Source organism: Rhinichthys klamathensis, unplaced genomic scaffold (genome assembly GCF_029890125.1).
Source record: "Rhinichthys klamathensis goyatoka isolate OS25496 unplaced genomic scaffold, OSU_Roscu_1.1 h1tg000225l_1, whole genome shotgun sequence".
Taxonomy (NCBI): domain Eukaryota; kingdom Metazoa; phylum Chordata; class Actinopteri; order Cypriniformes; family Leuciscidae; genus Rhinichthys; species Rhinichthys klamathensis.
This window is the reverse complement of record NW_026606749.1, coordinates 1,303,351-1,321,994: the sequence shown is the minus strand read 5'-3', so window position 1 is coordinate 1,321,994 and position 18,644 is coordinate 1,303,351.

Below are 18,644 nucleotides of genomic sequence, written 5' to 3'. Positions count from 1 at the left end.
ACGTGTTTAGTGTGAGAAAGCTTTATGCGAGGAGGCGTGATCTCTCATTAATATGTATGGAATTTCACACCTGAGAAAGACAAAGACCCTCCCATAATGGCCCTATTAGGTGCTATCAGGCCCTTATGAGGAGCCTTGCACAAAGAATGAGGAGATTTAAAAAAGAATGGCTTTTAGATTGTTTGGATTTATTTACAACACAACATAATCCAAAGATACACAACAAAGGACTGGTTTCTGGTTAAAATTGCTTTTTAATTATATATACACTACCGTTCAAAAGTTTGGGGTCGGTACGATTTTAAATACTTTTAAAAGAATTCTCTTCTGCTAACCATGGCTGCGCTTATTTGATTAAAAATACAACAAAAATCGGTTAAAGTATTAAATATTATTCCAGTGTGGTAACACTTTATTTTAAGGTGCTTGTAATAAGCAGTAATTAACAGTTAATAAGACACTTATAAGACCTTATAAGACACTTATAAGACCTTATAAGATGCATATAAGATGCATATAAGCATGAACTACTTCATATAAGGGTTAATTAAAGGTCCAGGCCCTGAAGAGATCAGGGAAACTACTCCCTCTTGGGAAGGTAAATTTTTAAGGGACTGGGAGTTTGTGTTACCATTTATGTTTGTTCGGCTGTTCTAAAAGTGCAATGTATTGATACTTGAGAAATGTATTATTTAATTTAATTTATTTATTATCATTAGTTAATGCTTATATGCATCTTATATGCATCTTATAAGGTCTTATAAGTGTCTTATTAACTGTTAATTACTGCTTATCACAAGCACCTTAAAATAAAGTGTTACCGTGAAAACACCTATGCTAAAGTTGACTAAGAAGAGGAATAAAAAATCTTATTGCCTTAATTTAAAAAATGAGGAAAACTCTAACCTTTAGGGAAATGAATAATGTCCCTGAATTCTTTGTGAATGAATATTGTATCGCAAATAATTAAATGTTCTTCTTTAAAATACAGGGTGCATACTCTGGACACTTCTATCACACACCCTTCACCATATAGACATGGTTTTATTTCAGTTCAAAGTTAGAGTTGGAAACATCTTGAAAAGAAAATAGTTTTTTTCCATAAATGTATTAGTTTGATCATACATATTTCAAAGTTGAGGATTCATTATTTTGATATAGCTTGCATTGGAACAAACATCTTAGTTGATTAGTTTATTGACAAAACATAAGCTTATTTGATGTCTTTATTTTGAAGCTTATTTGATGCTTATTTGATTTGAAAAACTTTATCCAAAACTAGTCAAAGAAATGTTCTTTTATTTTGTCTGTAACAGTGCGTATCTGTGCGTTCATTCACTCACACACACACACACACACACACACACACACACACACACACACACACACACACACACAGAGAGAGAGAAACATAATTCACATTTAAACAGTAGGATATGCTATTTGTCCGTTTACAGACACTAACGTTATTCTATATCGCGATTAGAACAAAGCACAAAACACTTACACTTCTCAGCTGAATCTGTTGCTCCTCCTCGAAGTGAAAATAAACCAGCCCTTCTGTGGTAAATGTCCCAGGATTATTCCTCATAGCCGCGCAAGACGAATCTTAATCTGACTAAAAAATATTGTGTGTTTACAGCATTTGCCTGGGGGCGTTTATCTATTTTGCAAATGGCCTCAACACATTATCTTATGAATAGCGCGCTCTGCGAGTGGGTGTGAACAAATTAACGATAATGAGCTGAGACAGGAGAAACTGTACTTCTCTTTAGTTTTTGACAGATTACATTGCAGGAGAATATTTGTTTTAAATGTGAATTGTTTTATTTAAAAGTAGAAATTTAAAGCGTTCTTTAGACGTATGTTTCATGTTTGTGTGATAAGTATTAGCGGAGTTTCCGTTCATTTTCCAGACATGTTTCAGAAAGATTTTTGCGGAGACAGAGTGAGCTGAAAGCGCACCCTGTTTATTTTATTTATTTTTAAAAAAAACACAAGGTTTTGATGTTAATGTGAGTGTACACAAAAAAAGAAGACCCTCTATAGTTTATAATCATGTATTGATTTTATTTATATGACCATAAATGACGGAGTATTTTAAGTCTATGTTGCTGCTATGTGAAAAAAAAAAACAGCAAAACGCGCGGGCGCGTTCTTGGTCCCCAGAGGGTTAACCCTCTGGGGTCCAAGGTGTTTTTGGGGTCCTTGAGATGTTTTGACATACTCTGACATTTGTGCTTTTTTCAGTTGCTTATAAACATATTACTGGCAAAGGTGTAATTACACTCTATTTAGCACAAACAGGCCTACCATAATGTGTTATCAACATGTATGTACATTTTTGTATTTTTGAGAGAATATTGTTTATGCGTGGTTATTGAAAAAACAAAAACTTAAAGTTTCTGAAATAAGGCCACAAAACACATACTAAATATGTGTCCACAAGACTTTTGACTAATGGATGTTGTCGCCTAGAGTTTTTTCTTCAAAATGATCTGAAAATCATCCTGCCTTATGATTCACATAAAACAATAGATTGGTTTAAATTTAAAAATGACACTTTTTGTTTGGAAAGGCAATATGCGGAGGGGTGTGAGCTGCTGTGATTCACACCTGAGAAGACAATGGGCCCGCATAATGAGCGCATAATGGGGCTGCATACTAATGAGCCTTTCATTCAGGTGTGTCACTGAGCCACAAGAATGACAATATATATATATATATATATATATATATATATATATATATTAGTGCTGTCAAACGATTAAAATATTTAATCGCGATTAATCGCATTAATGTCATAGTTAACTCGCGATTGATCGCATTTAATCGCACATTTTTATCTATTCTAAATGTCTGTTGATTTATTTTTGTCCCATTATTTTTTTCTCATTTTAATGCTCTTATCAACATGGAAAAGTGGATCGGCTTGCTTTGTGCAAATGTTTTTTATTGAAAACAATATTGGCATATACTGTTCAATTTCACACTAAAACATTATCACTTGGAGCAAATAATCTCTCACACAATATAACACTGTCCATCAATAAAAGGGTGAAATAAATACTGACGAGGTCCTGATATTGACGAGGGGGCGGAGAATTCGCATCAGCTGTGTGTGTGTGTGTGTGTGTGTGTGTGTGTGTGTTTGTGTGTGCTGGCCATCATCAAGTGGTATTCAGACTGGACGTGCTGCGATGATGATAGCTCAGTTCACAACGACACAACACACAGATCACTTTGGTCTTGTCAATGGAACCATTTGGCAACTTTTTAAAAGTAAACTTTCCATTCAGAATCTTATTGGCATCCATCTCGGCGTCTCACGCTCGTCATCCACTCAAAACTGGACGTTTTGAACGTTCCTATAACATTCAGAAATAACGTTTTTATAACTTAATGGGAACGTTATGAAAACATTCTTATAACCTAAAATTGTTAGCTGGGGAAGAGGAGAGATTCGCGATTGCACTGAACACGTTTTAAGTGCAGGCATATTCTCTGAGTGAGCCCAGAGAAAATTCTTACAAGAGCAGCGTGTATCTGAGAGCGCGCGCGACTCGAGCAGAGAGATTCGTGCTCGGCACATTGATTATATTCCGCGCGCGAGCAGAGAGATTCGCGCTCGCGCATCCGGCTCGCAAGCCCAAACAAGTGTGTGCGGCGTGCCTGTTGTTTTGTTTCCGGTCTAGCTAGATCCGCTTGCGCTTTCAAAACGTCCTCGCGCGCCGCAAGCCATTGAAATGAATGGGTTTCATAGCGCAGCGGCCCGCATGCCGTCCTGTTGCAAAAGCATGTGAAAAAAAAACTACAAAGTTTGCTAGGCCAAAAAGACCGTTAATCGCGCGATAAAAAAATTAACGCCGTTAAAATGGGTTTGCGTTAACGCCGTTAATAACACGTTTAACTGACAGCCCTAATATATATATATATATATATATATATATATATATATGCCTATATAATACAAAATTGGTTCACAGTTCCAATTATTTATTTATTTTTCAAATTGTGCTTGCAAATTGTATAATATCAAATGTAAAAATTTCTAGTAATTGTGCAGTTAATTCTCATACTGTTTTTACAGAAAGTTTGGGAATATATCCCAAATGTGTCACTAATAAAACACAATACAAATAATTTAAAGAGGAGGCTTATATTGAGCATTTAAGATTTACCTAAGATTTATTTATATGTAGCCTACATATATTTTTGCTATTTTAATAAAAAGGTTACAATTACAACAACAATTAAAGTTTTAACTATATTTCAAATGTAATCTTTCTTTGTATATACTAAAGTATACATTGTATCATACATATTTCACAGTTGCGGATTAATTAGTTTGAATATAGCCTACAATCGAACAAACACTATAATAACATCTTGGGCAAACAAGCTTATTTGATGTGGCAGTATTTTACAGTAAAAACGACATATTGTCTTTCATATGTAACATATCGTTTTTATGATTAGGACATATAAATGTTAATTTGCAGTTTAATACGTTGCTTATACAAAAATATTTTATTTCAACATATTTCAGTCGATTTTTACTCATCTCAGTATTGGAATATAGTTAGGTAAAAGCTGTTCATTCATTCACACACAAAAACGCGATTCAAACAGTCTTTTTGTTTACAGACACTATTCTATATCGCGATTAGAACAAAGCACTTGAAAATAAAGAATGTACCTATTCCTCAGCTGGATCCGTTGCTCCTCCAAATGAAACTACCTGTACTTCTGAGGTAATTTTTTCCAGGATTATTATTAAGATAGTATTATTCCTCACAGCGTCGTAAATCTGAGTCTCTTTCGGTGGATTATCCAGCTGATGTGGGCGTGGATCGCCTCAGAGCATTTGTGTTTGAATAGAGCTCGCGCTCCGTGGGCGTGGTCAAATTAACTTTAATGAGCTGAGACGAGAACGACTATCATCTCTCTCTTTTCGTACAGATTACATAAAATGAGAAAATTAGTTTTTTATATAAATTACTTCATTTAAAAGAAGATAATTCAGGCTTCATGCCTGTGTGCCTGTATAACTGTTTGACTGAGTATTTGCAGAGTTACAGTTCATTTTTCGGACGCGTTTCAGAATGGACTTCACTGATAGAGAGAACGCAGAACGCGCATCATGTTTATTATGAGGTTCCACAAAAAAAATACAAACTTAACAGGATCGAATGATGTACAACACTTATATGTAAGATCAAAATCAACGGAGTAATTTGAGTCTCTTTTGCACTAATAAGGAAAAAAGTGAGCTGGTATCGCCGGCGAGACCGCCGACCCCAGAGGGTTAAAGTCGCATATGAGAGAACGAAGTAGCACTGAATTGTTTCAGGAGCTTAGCAATGCTAAGCAGCAAGATAAAGAAACTCCACAGCAGTTTGTCTATAGACTAATGGGGTTGAAACAGAAAATTATCTCTGCATCACAACATGGTGGGTCAGAGTTTAACTATGACAAAAGACTGGTGCAGGGAGTATTTCTTCATACACTGTATCAGGGGCTAAATGAGAAAAATGGTAATATCAGAATGGACATTAAGCCTTACATCTCTGACTTGACAGTGACTGATGACTTCATCTTAGAACAGGTTACTAAATCAGCTAATGAGGAAGCAGAGAGACAAAAGCGTCTTAGCACTATACATAAACACAAACTCCTGACTGTTTGTTCCTCTCAGTCCCAAGAGGATACTGAGAAAAGCTATGACACATTGCAAAAGAGAGTGGAAGGTGAAGCTTGAGCAAATCGCACTGCCTTAATGGAACTGACAGCTCAGGTTTCTGCTCTCACTAAAAACCTTGAAAAGTTGATGAGACCCTCTGCTGCAATTGAAAGCCAAACTGCCGCACCATTAATGAATGTTAAAGTTTCAGACAAACCTGAAAGCAAGCGTAGATGTGACGACTGCATCCAGCGAGGAAACCAGGACAACGGGACAACCAGTGACCCCATCAAGTAGTCCGTCCCATGTAAAGGTAAACCGTCCACACCATCCTGAAAATTTAAGTTGGAAAACTCGTCAGTCAAAAAAAGAACAAGCAGCACAACTGATTGGCAGAAAATGTATGCTGTCATGTTGGTTAAATGGGGTTCTTACTGAAATGCTGTTGGACACGGGGGCTCAAGTAAGCATGGTAGGAAAGACATGGGTAGAAAAGTTCCTTCCAAATGTGCCTATTAAGCCTATAGAAGACTTACTTTCCGACCAGCAGCTTTACATTACTGCTGCCAATGGCTGTGTGATTCCATTTGTTGGATGGATTGAAGTACTCTTTGAACTCAAAACTTGTGGATCTGGAACCTTTTCCATTCATGTACCAATGTTAGTAAGCGACTGCTGTAACGACAATCCACTTCTGGGTTTTAATGTCATTGAAGAATTGATCAGAGAAAGCAGTGACCGGCCGAACAGCACGGAAAATCTAACCATTCTGCTGAGTAAAGCTATGAATGTAAGGCAGAGCATAGCTAACAATATTGTCAATGATGTCGTTCAATTAGCAGATTCAGAGGAAATGTTGGACAGTTGTGTGGTAAAAGTTGGGAAGAAAGGACTCACAGTTAAAAAAGGCGAACTTTGCGAAGTCAAATGCAGAATTAGAGGGGGGCCTGAAGGAGGAGTCATGCAATTCGAACCACTTCCAGAATGGCCAGTCCAAGAAGGCCTTGAACTATTTCCTACTGTGGTTGATGTGCCAAATGGTGTGTCTAAAGTAGTGAAGATTCCTGTCCTGAATCCCACTCAACATGACATTTACCTCCCTGCAAGGACAGTGTTGGGTACTATCACTTCAGTATCTGGAGTCCTACCCCTCGTTCCAAGTGGTGGTGTTAGAACAGAAAACAACCAGGAGGAAAGTGAGGTTCATGTAAATCAGTTGAGCCAAGTGGATAAGGGAAGTCAGTTATCCGTCAACAAAACAATTAAGTGGCACCCACCTGTCGAGTTGAAACACCTGTCTAAATCGGAGCAGGAGATAGTTAGACGAATGCTTCACGAAGAATCCGATGTCTTTGCTCACGATGATGGAGATATAGGATGCATTCCAAATCTGAAGTTGAAGATAAATCTAAAAGATGACACTCCAGTTCAGAAATGCCATTCCGAAACCCCTATACAAGGAAGTTAAAGAGTACGTACAAAACCTCCTCGAGCGTGGCTGGATTAAGAAATCTTCCTCTGCATATTCCTCACCAGTGGTCTGTGTCCGGAAGAAGGATAGTAGCTTACGGCTATGTGTTGACTTTCGAGAGTTGAACCGGAAGACTATTCCGGAGAGACACCCACTACCGAGGATACAAGATTTGCTGGACAGTCTAGGAGGATTCACATGGTTCTCCATTCTTGACCAAGGTAGTGCATATCATCAAGGATTTGTGGATGAGGAGTCAAGGCAGATGACGGCATTTAGCACTCCCTGGGGGACTCTATGAGTGGAAGCGTATCCCTTTTGGATTAACTAATGCCCCAGCAGCCTTCCAGAGGTGTATGGAGAGTGTTCTAGAGGGCATAAGAGACAAATGCTGTTCTCCTTACCTGGATGATGTTCTTTGCTATTCAAAAACCTTTCACGAGCATGTCGAAGACCTTAGGCAAGTGCTCTGCCGAATGCGTAAGTATGGTATCAAACTCCGACCAAAGAAATGTGAACTTTTCAAGACGCAAGTCAGATACCTTGGTCGGATGGTGTCAGGAGAAGGCATTGAGATTGACCCGAATGATCTTGAGGCTGTATTGCAATTGAAAAAGAAAGAACCAAAAACAGTGGGGGAAGTTAGAACTCTATTAGGGTTTCTAAGTTACTACACATCCTTCATCCAGGATTCCTCAAGGATAGCGAAGCCACTATATGAGCTCCCGCAGAACCCTAAGGAAAAGACTGTGTTGAAAGTAGCAAAGACCTGCCAAAGTAAACAGAAGGTGAGGAAGGAGACCAAAGCACAAATGCCATCGAGAACCCCTATTCAGTGGAAATCGGAACATCGGGCCATTGTGTCAAAATTCATAGGGATTCTTACCAATCCACCAATTCTGGCATACCCTGATTTTGACTTGCCTTTCGTGTTGCACACTGATGCATCACATGAGGGTTTAGGTGCTGTACTTTACCAGCGACAAGCCGGTAAACTTCGTGTCATCGGATTTGGCTCAAGAACGTTGACTCCAGCAAAGCGCAGTTACCATTTACATTCAGGTAAACTTGAGTTTCTAGCTCTCAAGTGGGCGATCTGTGACAAATTCAGGGATTATTTGTACTATGCGCCAACATTTACAGTGTACACAGACAATAATCCATTGACTTATGTCTTGAGTACCGCCAGATTAAATGCTGTGGGTCATCGTTGGGTCGGTGAGTTGTCCGATTTCCATTTCGATATAAAGTACAGACCATGTAAACAGAACGCAGACGCAGATACACTCTCACGATTTCAAGTAGACATCACAGATCACCTGAGTGATTACACGGAGACTGTGCCATCTGAGGTTGTGTCAGCCATGTGGCAAGGGAGTAAAGCTGTCGTTGAAGAAGAGGTACCGTGGGTGGCTTCACTGGCTCTTTACTCAGCAAGTGATGGGGAAGAGGAAATGTTGAAAGGGCAGATGGTATCTCCAATAGCCCAGGTGGATATCAGAGCTGCACAACAGGATGACATAAGTATCAAGGAAGTGATCAAGCTTAAAGGATTAGTTAACTTTTTAAAAAACTTTTGCTGATAATTTACTCACCCCCATGTCATCCAAGATGTCCATGTCTTTCTTTCTTCAGTCGAAAAGAAATTAATGTTTTTGATGAAAACATTCCAGGATTTTTCTCCATATAATGGACTTCAATGGTAGCCAAACGGTTCAAGGTCTAAATGACCATTTCAGTTCAGCTTCAAAGGGCTTTAAACGATACCAGACGATGAATAAGTGTCTTATCTAGAGAAACAATCTGTCATTTCAAAAATAAATAAAAAAGTTAAAGTGTTATAGGCACAAATGCTCGCCTTGCGAACTCTCCTGTTCGAACTCGTTTATCAAAATGAACGAATCTTTTTTCGAGTCATTGACTCGTTCATCAAAATAAACTAATCTTTTTTTGAGTCATTGACTCGAAAAAAGATTTGTTCATTTTGATGAACGAGTTCGAACAGGAGAGTTCGCAAGGCGAACATTTGTGCCTATAACACTTTAACTTTTTTATTTATTTTTGAAATGACCGATCGTTTCGCTAGATAAGACCCTTATTCATCGTCTGGTATCGTTTAAAGCCCTTTGAAGCTGCACTGAAACGGTCATTTAGACCTTGAACCGTTTGGTGCCCAGCAAAGTGCATTATACAGAGAAAAATCCTGAAATGTTTTCATCAAAAACATTAATTTATTTTCGACTGAAGAAAGAAAGACATGGACATCTTGGATGACATGGGGGTGAGTAAATTATCAGCAAAAGTTTTTTTAAAAGTGAACTAATCCTTTAAAGAAAGCAGCTGGATCCCAAATAGCAAAGAAAAAAAGGTCATGACCAGAGGAACCAGACGTTTGGTTCAGGAGTGGAACACGCTAGTAGTGGAGGAAGGAATTCTGTACCGACACTCTGGTAATCGTAAACAGCTAGTCCTACCTGAAAAACTGAAGCCATTGGTCTTGAAGAACCTTCACGACAACATGGGTCACATTGGTGCTGACAAGGTAACCCATTTAGCACGTGATAGATATTACTGGCCTTTCATGCAGAAGGAAATTGATGATTATGTGATCAAAAAGTGCAACTGTATCAAACAGAAGCGTCCGAATGTTCCTGAGAGAGCGCCCATGGGTTCGATTACCACCAGTTCACCCTTCGAATTGGTCTCCATTGATTACCTGCATTTGGAGCCAAGCAGAGGAGGGCACGAATACATACTTGTCCTTGTGGATCATTTCACGCGCTTTGCACAGGCATATATTTAACAAAGAATAAATCAGGGAAAACGGCAGCAGAGAAGATATTTCAGGATTTCATACCACGCTTCGGATATCCAGAGAGACTACACCATGATCAAGGATGGGAGTTCGAAAATAATTTGTTCCAGACACTGCAACAACTGGCAGGGATTTCTCATTCAAGGAGTCCAACCCAGTTGAAAGGCTAAACCGTACCTTGTTGCAAATGCTTCGCACTCTGGAGGAAGAGAAAAAGGCTGATTGGAAAGAACACCTTCCACATCTGGTTCATGTGTATAACTGTACCAGACACGAAGCTACTGGATACTCACCGTTCTTTTTACTGTATGGGAGGTCCCCCAGGTTGCCAATTGACCTGATGCTTAACCTAAAATCGGAAAAAGAGACTCAAAGCCACCTGACATTTGCTGAGAAGTGGGCATCCAGAATGCAAGAAGCTTACAAGATTGCATCCGAAAATAGCCAAAAGTCATCTGCGAAAGGGAAGAAGTACTATGACAGGAAGGTGAAAGGAGTACCTCTCCAGCCAGGTGATCGGGTTTTAGTAAGGAACCTTTCTGAGAGAGGAGGTCCAGGCAAGCTTCGTCCCTACTGGGAGAAGGAAGTGTACAAAGTAGTGGAGAGGATCAAAGAGGGGCCCATGTACAAGATCCAACCTGAAACTGGTAAAAAGACAATTCGAGTATTACACAGAAACCTTTTACTACCAGTGAATGATTTACCTGTTAAAGATCACACTCTAAATGTACCTGCAAAGAAAAGACAACTGAATAAGAGGAAAGTCACAGAGCCGAGTGTGGATCAGGAAGAGGATAGCTCGGAGGACGAACAATGGTTTTATCCTTACTTACCAAAGACTGCAGGGAATCATGACCACGTTGAACTACTACAAAGGTCCCAGACTGAAAAGAGATCTCAGTTAAGACCGATGGCGGGAGAGTTTTACCCTTCTGCAACTCCATTGTAAGAACCAGTTACCATACAGGACGATCAAGCAGAAGGCGAGGAGCAGGTTCTAGAAGAAGAGGATATTGTCGGGTACGGCCCAGAAGAGTTACCTCCGTCAAGTCAAGGATCACCTGTAAGACAAAATGAGCAATGTGAGAGTGTTGATGAAGAGGATCAAGAGACTTTGCGAAGATCAAACAGACAAGCAAAGCCAAAAGCAAGGCTGACTTATGACATATTAGGTCAACCGACTTACAGACAAAGTCATTTAAATGCAGTCCAGCCTTACATGATTCCGAGAAGCCCAATGACTTACCAGGTAGTTAATGCAGTTCCTTGGTGGCAACCAATACCTATCTGGACTTGTTAGATTAATGACTGAGAGGAAATAGACTGACTGAGAGGAAATAGACTGACCTAGTATTGATGTCAGGAGTCATATAAAAAAATAGGGGAGAGTGTGACGGACTGAAAATATTACAGGGAAAGATAATAGTATTGAGTTATAATAGGTACCCCAAAAATTATTTTTTTTCTTTCTTTCTTCAGTTTAAGTATTTACAAGAGTCTAAAAAAGTTTTTCTAATGTTATATAGATTCAAGGTTATTCTGAAATAGGCCTGTAGGTGGCGCATTGGACTAGAGCGATGAGAAATGACGTTTTGGTCAAAGGAAAAAGTCATTAAAAGAAAGCGCCAGAACGCTGCAGACACTAATGTGTGTTTCTCATCATTTTACACAGTTACTATATCTCATCCTTCACTGTTTGAGACCGGTAACATTATCACAAATAAACAATTGACTCCAGGCACAACTACACAATACGCTTACAAAATATTTAACACATTTTTAATACTATTTGAATAAAGGGTGAATCTGACAATTTTCCTTCAATACTAATTTGTGATAATTTTGCACAATGCAAAGCAATAAAAAAAAATACATTTAAATATTAAAGTTTCAGTGTCTTAATTTAATTATTTTATTATAATTACATTAAATAGTTGGTGTCATGCTACTGTGACCTCACCCTTGCAGGCTCTCTATTGGCTGATTCAGAGGGTGAGGGCGGCCATTTTGCGTTGACATCATTGTAGTTCTTAGTTTGCAGCACTTAAGTCCGACTTCAGTCAGCACTTAAGAATCAGTCTTATACTTTACTGAAAGCTGCTTTTAGCTGCTTTATAAAAGTCTCCTACTCTTAGAAAAGTCCTACTCTTTACTAAGTATTTTCTGACACTTAAGTCAAAGCTTAAGACTATTCTTAAGAGCATTTCTTAGAAGTTTTATACATACGGGCCCTGATTACTAGCCGCAGCTGATGTAATTTGTCGTTCGCGCCGTGCTGAATGGACAGCATGTCTTCCGGCCACTCGCGCTTCACACTTTCATAATAAGAGTCCCAACTAGAGTAGCGCAACAGTGTTCTGACATTGGGTCTCATTCATGAAACATTCGTAAATATACGAGTAAATATGCGAGTGATTTGCGCGTAAAGAGACCTTCCCGAAAACTCTTCTCCTGATTCACAAATACTTCGTAAACGTCAGATGTGATAGTAAAATGTGTGTGTGTGTGTTAATGAATTCCAATCAGTCGTAAATGGGACGCGCGTGCACGTTCATTCTCAATTACCATAAATCCCGCCCATTAAATCCGACTGACAACTATATATGGGCATCATATGACATGAATGCGAATGAAAAAAAAAAATTCTCAGATGCAGAAATTGAAGTTTTATTATCAGAAGTTCATTCAAAAAGCCACATTTTATTTTCAAGCGTACATAGTGGCGTATCGGGTCCTAAAAAAAAAGGAAGCTTGGCAGCATATTAGATGCAGTTAATGGAGTTTCATCTGTTAATCGAACATTCCCAGAAGTGAGAAGAAAATGATTCGACATTAAGCTTGAGAGCAAAAAACAAATTAGTTCACTTCGGAAAAACAGTATTCAAACTGGAGAAGGACCACCATTGCAGATGCTATTACTGGCTCTCATAATAAGAAAAAACGTATGTAATTACTATATATAATATTTTTTCAAAATGCTGTGCAAATATGTACCCGATTAAGGTGAATTAAAATGCAGCCTTATTAATGAGCAAAACGTTCGGGTGTTAAGCGCACTATTTACGCGTGGCTGGGAGCAGGTGTAGATTTCTTTCGTACCAACTAATATTTGGAAAATACGAACATTTTAATGAATCCGAAAATTTACGCCAGAACCACTTTACACACGATTTACACAAAAATTATTTCTGCTCGTGTTTCATGAATAAGACCCATTATCTTATCATTAGGTGGCCTTTTGCACATGTTGAATGGATATGGAATATATAGCCTATCTTGTGAGCGTCGCACAGCCTGTCAAATTGAAGAAGTTTTGTGTTGACGTTGTCTGATGAATTGTTGTCTGATGAACAAAAAGAGAGATTAATGAATGATGCCGCCAAGGAAAAATGTAAACCAGCCTGACGAGGTGGAGGAAATTAAGAAATCTCTTGACTTTTTGTCAGCTGAGATTACAAAAGTCGCTGCAAAACAAAATAAGATCATGGAGCTGATGGGAGAAATTCAAGTGCTTAAAACGCAGAACAAGGAAAAGGATAAAATCATAGCTTTCCTGGAGAATCGAGTGGCCGACCATGAGCAATTTACCCGGGGTAACGATCTCATTATCAGCGGCCTGAGGACCAAACACCGGAGTTACACCAGAGCGGCCATGGCATCGGAGGATGCCGCTACGGGGAGGAGTGGGGCCGGCGCTTCAGAGGACGACCGTGAGTCACTGGGGCAACAGGTGCTTTCCCAGCGAGCAAAAAGTCGTCTAGAACACGTCTAAAAGACGTAATTGTTAGACATCCAGAAGACGTCCTCACAGGAGCCAGAATGAAAGTTTTTTATACGTCTTTTCAGGACATTGTTTAGACGTCAATTAAAGACGTCTAAAAGACGTAATAGTTAGACATCCAGAAGACGTCCTCACAGCAGCCAGAATGAAAGTTTTTTATACGTCTTTTCAGGACATTGTTTAGATGTCAATTAAAGACGTCTAAAAGACGTAATTGTTAGACATCCAGAAGACGTCCTCACAGGAGCCAGAATGAAAGTTTTTTATACGTCTTTTCAGGACATTGTTTAGACGTCAATTAAAGACGTCTAAAAGACGTAATTGTTAGACATCCAGAAGACGTCCTCACAGCAGCCAGAATGAAAGTTTTTTATACGTCTTTTCAGGACATTGTTTAGACGTCAATTAAAGACGTGCTATAGACGTAATTGTTAGACATCCAGAAGACGTCCTCACAGGAGCCAGAATGAAAGTTTTTTATACGTCTTTTCAGGACATTGTTTAGACGTCAATTAAAGACGTGCTATAGACGTAATTGTTAGACATCCAGAAGACGTCCTCACAGGAGCCAGAATGAAAGTTTTTTATACGTCTTTTCAGGACATTGTTTAGACGTCAATTAAAGACGTGCTATAGACGTAATTGTTAGACATCCAGAAGACGTCCTCACAGGAGCCAGAATGAAAGTTTTTTATACGTCTTTTCAGGACATTGTTTAGACGTCAATTAAAGACGTGCTATAGACGTAATTGTTAGACATCCAGAAGACGTCCTCACAGGAGCCAGAATGAAAGTTTTTTATACGTCTTTTCAGGACATTGTTTAGACGTCAATTAAAGACGTCTACAATACGTAATTGTTAGACATCCAGAAGACGTCCTCACAGGAGCCAGAATGAAAGTTTTTTTATACGTCTTTTCAGGACATTGTTTAGACGTCAATTAAAGACGTCTAAAATACGTAATTGTTAGACATCCAGAAGACGTCCTCACAGGAGCCAGAATGAAGGTTTTTATACGTCTTTTCAGGACATTGTTTAGACGTCAATTAAAGACGTTTAGACATCAATTAAAGACGTGCTACAGACATAATTATTAAGACATCTAAAGGCAGCCAGAATAAAAGTTGTATTATACACATTTTCTGTAGTAGAAACGTCAAAGACTGTTCAAGACCCATACTGACATGGTAATCCCATCTGTGCATATTTGCAAGGATCCTACTTTAAAAAATGTTTACTTCAAAACAGTGTCAGTGAGTTAGTTTTCACTGAGAAAAACCCAATTACTCATTGTTAATGGTTGTCGTGTCATGAAATTGCAGACACACAGACCTAAATTAGATTTTAAAGAATATTGATAATATTGAATAACTGTGTAGTCTATATACTAGTCTTGCATTTTTATATCTTATCAATATAATTGTAATAAACTGCTTACCATTTTCCTGTAAACCAAACTGATCACTCCAAGAAATCAACTATTTAAATCTCAAAATATATTTTTATTACCAATTTTACACAAACTTAAAAGCCAGAACAGTAAAGTTTAAGGGTGTCACAATTTTGATTTTAAATCGAAATCGATCGAAATGAATTCACAATCTCGAACATCGAATTAAAAAATGAAATCGTCGATGCTGTCACGTCCGGTCGGCGTGCCAAGCCGAAAAAACACGTGTGTTGAAGTGCTGGAAGTTTTTTGGATTTCCAGTGAGTTATGTTGACAACGTTCGCGCTTCAAAAAAGCCACAGTTTGCAGACATCCCAAGTCTCCCGCATATTGATAGCAGCTCCCTGATGCCTGCAAATTAATTAAAACTCCCGGAATCTAGAGTGAGCGAGCATGAGAGACAGAAAAAACTGTGCTCCAAACCATATAGCGCGCCCACGGCAGAGAGGGAGAGAGCGAGAGACCTTGCGTGTGTGCCTCATGAAGCGCATGTAAGACAGAGAGCATCCTGATTGGCCGGTTTCGGCTTTAAAAAAATAAATGTAAAAATCAAGAATCGAATCGAACCGTGACCTTAGAATCGAAAATGTAATCGAATCGAGGATTTGGAGAATCGTGACACCCCTAGTAAAGTTATAAATAAAATAAACAATTAACAAAATGTGGCTGCTATAAGGTCCACAATAGGCACAATAAGGCTATTCATTTATAGCCACCACCAAACAGGCATGTTTCAGATGATGAGATGCAGCAGACTTTATTTGGGCCTCTGTAGCAGCTGGGTCCCATTTCATGACAGCAGCTACAATCAAAGCAAAAAAATCCACATGTAAAATAAATAAATACAAATGCCACTGTTGTGGTTTAGCTTGCAGCAGAGATGCATAGTATACATAGATGAAAATTCGAGTACTCGAATCAATTAAATGAAATCGTTATTAAATCACAAATCAAGTCAAATTACATCGAGCCTGATATTAAGCATTCCACACACACACACACACACACACACACACACATATATATATTAGGGCTGTAGTCAACCAAAGAAATCCTTAGTCGACCAAAGTCCTGTCCTGCGCAACGATCAGTCGACTGAAATAAATAAATAAAAAAACGCGATGTTTTGCATTTTGATTGAACATTTATTAAACAATTGTCATAGAGCATTTATAAAACAACAACGAAAAAACATCAATAACACATAAAACTATAATAATAATAATAATACAAATCTTTGAAAATTAAGTGATTTTTTTTTAACTGCAAAGTGAGTTGCTCTGTCCTAGGTCTATAGTGACAGTCACAATCGCGCACCTGACCACACCACACACTACAAAAAATTTAACTTTTAGCAGCCAAATAATGAAAAATCCTAACAAAACAAAAGCTCTCGTTTATACAGGCTGTATATTCTTCTTTACTTTCGAAGCTATGGGTTAACTTTTGTCCAGCCGATCTAGGCGTTTTAAAACAAACACACACAAAAAACAAATAGCCTAAAAAACAATCCTAATAATAATAGTCTGTATTAGGAAGGCATATAGGTTTATTTTCGTTTTGTTACATTATTTAGGCTATTTTCAAACGTGTCAAGTGTACAAATAAAAACATAAGAAAACACAATCTATTGAGTCAGCATAATAAAGCCGTTAAAGGGCCTGCTCACATATTGCGCCTTTTGTGTGCTCAAGTTCGTTATTTCAAATGTAGGCCCATGGTATGTGCGCTCATAATGGAAGCTCGTTTTTTTCCAAGCGCGTCCGCGCCGCAGCAGCAGCGCAGCCAGCCACAGGTGCGGTTCCCGAGTGCTCTACGTGTGTGCGCTAAACTGTCGCGCTGTTACAAAATAGCCTAAATTACAGCATTTAAAGTTGGGGATAAAACATAGGCTAATTAATACAGTAATATATAACTGCTTATAAAGGAATAAATATCAAGGAGTAAATCAATGAAAATGTATTTCTATTGGTAAAAAAAAAAAATGCAACTGGTCGACCAATGAGAATGACAGTCGACCAAGACGGCATCGACCGATTAGTCGACTAAACGACTAAAGTTTACAGCCCTAATATATATATATATATATATATATATATATATATATATATATATATATATATATATATATATATATATATATATATATTTACACTAGTGCTGGGCCGTTATCGGCGTTAACGTGAGACTCTTATCGGGCGATAAAAAAAATATCGCCGTTAATCAAAGTTGGGTTGGGATCATAAATAGCTTTTTCGAATATCGTTATATTTTCGCGCAATTCTAATGTGTAGTATGACGCCGCGCCTACTGTCACAGATCGCGCAGTAGGGTATTTTCCTGTCAGGGACACAAGGTGTACTTTTACTTTGTTACGTTGGGCGACGTCCTCTCGTTACTTTATTTTAATGCAATACGTTGTTAAATGAGTTTATTCCAAGCGCGCTGTGTCCTTGTATGGGCATGAGCGATGCTCATTTACAAATGAATCACTCTTTTGAGTCGATTCTGTTCAAAGACTTCATCAAACAAGTTGTCAGATGATCTGTCTAAATCGGTTCGCGAATCAGTTGATCTGTTCAGTTCCTCGCGCACTGAATCGTCTGAAGCGCTTTCAATTCACACTCGGAGTCGAAACAGGAAGATTTAAGAGCATCAAGAGCGTTGGATGAAGTGGCCGATCTACAGTCTAGTCTAGTGAGTGCAAATCTGCAAATGCATCATATTTTTGCCAGCGATGAAGATCTTTATTAGTTGAACATCTTCGTAAGCTGTCTGTGAATGAATGATTCCACAGGACGATACATTCGATTTCATTTCATTCAGGTAATACATTGTGTGTGTATTGCGCGTGTATTGCGCAGTGGCATAATCACACGAATAGTTTACATTGATTGAAACTAATTTGTTTAAAAATGAGGCTAAGGCAGGTTCACATAAAATTCTTATGACATATGATGACATTATTTTTTGATCTACCGAGCATTGGCGATGCAAAAACGGACTGTCGTGTGTATTGTTTTTCTTCTTCTTCCAATTAGCCTACTATGTTAAAAAAAAGGACGAAAACATGTTACTTGTTCAATTAATAAACAGTTTGTTTGATGACAAATCGCTAAAGATGAAATTGGCCTCCCTTTCTGTCATTGCGTTTGTTTTTTTTGTTTTTTGTTTTTTTACGATATTCGACTTTTGCTCCTCGATTGTCGAATGGCATTTTTGGCAGAAATGCACATCCCTACGCGAGGCAAACTATTCTCAAAGACTTACTTTTAGTCATTATTTGGGTAGCACACATATTCTGAATGCCTTCGGGAAAATTCAAATGAGCCATTTTAATCTAGATTAATTTCAATATTAATCTAGATTAATCTAGATTAAAAAAAAATAATCTATGCCCACCTCTAATTTACACACACACACACTTTTTTTTATTACCATAA